Source organism: Eptatretus burgeri, chromosome 7 (assembly GCF_056783735.1).
Source record: "Eptatretus burgeri isolate ZD-2024b chromosome 7, Ebu_testis_v1, whole genome shotgun sequence".
NCBI lineage: Eukaryota > Metazoa > Chordata > Myxini > Myxiniformes > Myxinidae > Eptatretus > Eptatretus burgeri.
This window is the reverse complement of record NC_140967.1, coordinates 8,271,290-8,276,289: the sequence shown is the minus strand read 5'-3', so window position 1 is coordinate 8,276,289 and position 5,000 is coordinate 8,271,290. Positions and strand designations below refer to the sequence as shown.

Sequence of the window (5,000 nt, the reverse complement as noted above, 5' to 3'; positions counted from 1 at the left end):
TTCTAGGAGCATCAGAGTGGCCATGACTTTTACCTGGCTGGGAACGAACCCTGGATCGGTCATGACTCCATTTTAGGGTGATGGAGGTCAGGGCAGAAATTTGAAATTTGGCTTGGGTGCCACCATACAATGGTCTACTCAAACAAGCGACACTGTGAGATTGTTGAGGTCGAAGACAGGACACCAAACTCGATGTCTCTTCAAAGGACAGCACACTTATTGATGACATGACCTGCCTGGATGGTATGCCACTTCTGCACTATCCTGCCAGTCATACTGCCTGTAGCCATCACAGCTCAGATCTCATAAGCAAATGAATAAATACAAAAATAAAACTGCATTATTTTTCCATTCACGATTCCAGAGTGGGGTCCTTCTTTGATCCATTGCTTGTAACATCAGCCAACATTTTCTTGCTTTCAACTGCGCAAAGGCATTGGCATCTCATGTGAAGAGTTCTGCTGCTTGAAGTCCAATAAACTTCCTTCATTAAAACTCATTTGGTACTTGAGAAACATGCCATTCACTTAACCTTGACATGCTTACCTAGTCGACAAGTTGGCGCAGCCAGTCCACTTGATCCAATTGTCTTATGGAACAATTTCATTACTCAATCCTGTGCATGACGTGCACTGAGGCAGGCATAACACACAAGACAAGTTAGGTATTGCAGATCGGAACACAATAATGATTTTTCTCATGCAATCAATGCTTGTGGAAGAAAAAAAAGACAGAGAATGAAAGAGAATAAGAAAATTATGCAACACAAGCAAGCAGCAAGCAAAAATACAAATGCATGCCACATGTCAGAACTCGGACCGAGGTGTGCGGAAGTTTGTGGTCATGGATGAAACGTCTTCTGGTTGGATGTGTTCCATTCAATTCAATTATTGGTTGGCTGTGCCTTTGTTTTCTTTTATCTTCTTTGAATATATACCAGCTGCCTCACATTTCTGCTATCTTATCTCTAAAAAGTAAAATCTGCATGCACCTCAACCTCGTTCAATTACCCATCGGCTCTCGAGAAGATGATGACAAAATGAAGGGATATATACACATATATAGACACATATCTCAAGCCATGTGTGTGATGAAAAGTTCAAAATTGATGACTTGGCATTTTACATCACAAAAACTTTACATTGTGGTCCAACAATGCCAAATATCACAACAATATATGTGTACAATATTTTTAATGTGCACATTGTGTTCCAAAATAATCTATCACTGTGGAAATATCACCACTCCAGATTGGGAAATATCACCCAACGAAGATGGGCAGAAATTGGCACCCCCAACTGAATATATATACATATATATATATATATATATATATATATATATATATATATATATACATATATATATATATATATATAAATATATATATATATATATATATATATATATATATATATATATATATATGTAAATATATATACTTAAATATATATATATATATATATATATATATATATATATATATATATATATATATATATATATATATATATATATATATATATATATATATATATATATATATATATATATACATATACATAAATATATATATATATATATATATATATATATATATATATATATACATAAATATATATATATATATATATATACATATATACATTCATATATATATATATATATATATATATATATATACATATACATTCATATATATATATATATATATATATATATATATATATATATATATATATATATATATATATACAGAATACATATATAATGTTCGTTCAGCTGCACAGCACAGCGAATGAAGTACGAGTAAACTCCACTCCCCAATTTTTTACCATAAAGGAAAGAGAGTTCTCCTCAGGTGATTTTTTTTTTTGTATACCTTGACTATGCTCGTGTGAGAGCTAACACACAACGCACATCAAGGGGGGCATGAGACAAGAGGGGCGGGAGTGGGAAGAACAAAACAGTGGGGAACAGAGACATTAGGAGATCTGTGGAAGGGAGAGGGATGGGATGGGGAACATGGGGAATAGAAGATGGACATTACAGGGACTTTCAGGAAGGAAAGCAGGGAATTCGAAGGAGGTGGGCTTGGGTGGATTATGGGGGTAGAAAAGATTGAGGATTTGGATGAGAGATGATAAGAGGTGGTGGTGAACAGCTGTTTTGAAGGCCTGGAGGGAAGAGTGGGATTGAAGCGAATGTGGGAGTTTGTTCCAAAGGCGGGGAAATAGAGGAATGAAGGAGTGAAGGTGAGCAGTGATTCGTGATTTTGGTAGTTTTACCAGAAGTGGGTTATTGGCGGACCTTGAGCATCCTGCGGAAATGTGGTGGGAACAATTCGCAGAGAGCAGTGGGGGGGGGGGGCAAGGCTGGAGAGGAGACGGTAGAAGACAAAGACCACCGACCAACCTGCGGTGATTGAGTGAGAGGGCGAAAGACTCAGCCTCATTGCGGGAGATGCCAATGATTCGAAGTGCCTTGGTTTCTACAGCGTGAAGCCGAGAAAGGTGGGAGGCAGGAGTACCAGCCTAGAGGGGAGAGCAGTACTCCATCAGGCTGCAGACAAAAGCTTTATAAGTGGTCAGGAGCTCAGGTGGGCCGAGGAAGGACTTTGCACGACGGAGGATTCCCAGTCGGCGACTGGCTTTGGAGGCGAGGTTTGAAATGTGGCTTTCCCAGGAAAGGTCATGGCAGATAGTGAGACCCAGAAGCTTGAAAGAAAGCATTCTTCCAGAGGGCTGTTGAGAAAGTGGACCGGGGGGGGAGGGGGGTTCTAAACGGTCCTTTCGAAGAGACATAGTGAGAGTGTAAGATTTGTCTGGATTGAAAGACACGTTCCACGTGTTGGACCAGTTTGTGATTTTATCCAGATCTGCATTGAGCGAAGAAGTTGCTGCTTGCCTGTCTGAGGGATGACTGATGGTACGGCAGAGGGTGGAGTCATCAGCAAAGAGATATAGAGGATTTTTCAGAGAGTCTGAGAGATCATTGATGAAAACCAGAAAAAGAACAGGGCCCAGAACGCTGCCTTGAGGAACTACAGCCTGGACAGGAAGGGGGGATGAAATAACTCCATTTAGGGCCACACGGAGACTGCGACAGGAGAGGAAGTCTATGAGCCATGAGTGGAGATGGCCTTGGATACCATAGGAAAAGAGTTTGGTGAGCAGAGCAGGGTGCCAGACTGTGTCAAAAGCACGTGAAATGTCCAGGGATACGGCTCGGATTTCATGTCTGGCATTGAGGACTTCCATCCATTGTTGGGAGAGCAGAAGCAACATATCCAGGGTAGAGTGACCTGGTCTGAAACCAAATTGATGATCAGAAATCAAGCCATTGGAGAAGAGGAAGGATTTAATGTCTGAAGCGATGATGGATTCCATAACCTTGCTGATGATTGGGAGAAGGCTGATTGGTCTGTCGTTGCAGGGATATTTTTTTGTGCAGGGCAGTGATGTTTGCTGATTTCCAAGCAGATGGCAGATGACCTTGTGCAAATGAGAGGGTGAATAGAACAGAGAGAGGGTGAGCAAGAGCAGAAGAGCAGGCTTTGAGGACACGTGGGCTGATGCCGTCTGGACCAGTTGCAGAAGCTGAGTCGAGGTTTTACAGCAAGCTCTTCACTTTGTCAGGAGAAATTTTTGTCCGTAGCCTGATGGAGTACTGCTCTCCCCTCTCGGCTGGTGCTCCTGCCTCCCACCTTTCTCGGCTTCACGCTGTCGAAACCAGGGCATTTAAGATCATCGGCATCTCCCGCAATGAAGCTGAGTCTTTGGGCCTCTCACTCAATCACCGCAGGTTGGTCGGTGGTCTTTCTGTCTTCTACCGACTCCTCTCCAGCCTTGCCCCCCCCTGCTCTCTCTGCGATTTGTCCCCACCACATTTCCACAGGGCGCTCAAGGTCCGCCAACAACCCCCTTCTGGTAAAACTACCAAAATCACGAATCACTGCTCATCTTCACTCTTTCATTCCTCTTTTTTCCCTCCTTTGGAATAAACTTCCTCACTCTATTCTTTCCCATTCTTCCCTCCAGGCTTTCAAAACAGCTGTTCACCACCACCTCTTATCTTCCCCTATCCAAATCCTCGATCTTTTCTACCCCCGATAATCCACCCAAGCCCACTTCCTTCATTTCTCTTGCTTTCCTTCCTGAAAGTCCCTGAAATGTCCATCTTCTCTTCGCCATGTTCCCCGTCCCATCCCCATCCCTCTCCCTTCCACAGTTCACCTAATGTGTCTGTTCCCCACTGTTTTGTCCCTTCCACTCCCGCCCCTCTTGTCTCATGCCTCCTTGCTGTGAGTTGTGTGTTTGCTCTCATACGAGCCTCGACCAAGGTATACAAAAAAAAAAAAAAAAAAAGGACACAGAGTCCAGGGACATTTTGGTGCGACTGGGTCAGGTGGGTAGAGAAAGTGATTTTTTTTTATTTTTTATTTTTTTTTTGTATACCTTGGTCGAGGCTCGTATGAGAACTAACACACAACTCACAGCAAGGAGGCATGAGACAAGAGGGGCGGGAGTGGAAGGGACAAAACATTGGGGAACAGACACAGGTGAACTGTGGAAGGGAGAGGGATGGGGATGGGACGGGGAACATGGCGAGGAGAAGATGGACATTACAGGGACTTTCAGGAAGGAAAGCAGGAGAATTGAAGGAAGTGGGCTTGGGTGGATTATCGGGGGTAGAAAAGATCGAGGATTTGGATGGGGGAAGATAAGAGGTGGTGGTGAACAGCTGTTTTGAAAGCCTGGAGGGAAGAATGGGAAAGATTAGAGTGAGGAAGTTTATTCCAAAGGCGGGAAAAAAGAGGAATGAAAGAGTGAAGATGAGCAGTGATTCGTGATTTTGGTAGTTTTACCAGAAGGGGGTTGTTGGCGGACCTTGAGCGCCCTGATGGGTTTTGGACACAAGATTTAGCTGCAAACACCGAGTTAAGCATTCAGCTTTTTCACGTGCAGTATCAGCAGTGCGGCCATTTGAGGTAAGGGAGG

General features: G+C 42.9%; 1 protein-coding gene and 1 long non-coding RNA gene across 3 annotated transcripts in view; one reads left to right on the top strand and one right to left on the bottom strand.

Annotated features, from left to right (window-relative positions):
- Positions 1 to 5,000, top strand: part of ESRRG (estrogen related receptor gamma) — a 461,392-nt gene that overhangs the window by 79,907 nt on the left and 376,485 nt on the right. The gene's annotated exons all lie outside the window — the stretch shown is intronic.
- Positions 1 to 5,000, bottom strand: part of LOC147022626 (uncharacterized) — a 52,722-nt gene that overhangs the window by 73 nt on the left and 47,649 nt on the right. The window contains exons 3-4 of the long non-coding RNA XR_015059820.1: positions 547 to 632; positions 1 to 423 (exon numbers count right to left, since the gene is read on the bottom strand). The exon at positions 1 to 423 is cut by the window's left edge and continues 73 nt beyond it. This is a non-coding gene — a long non-coding RNA (uncharacterized LOC147022626). The remainder of the gene's footprint in view (positions 424 to 546; positions 633 to 5,000) is intronic.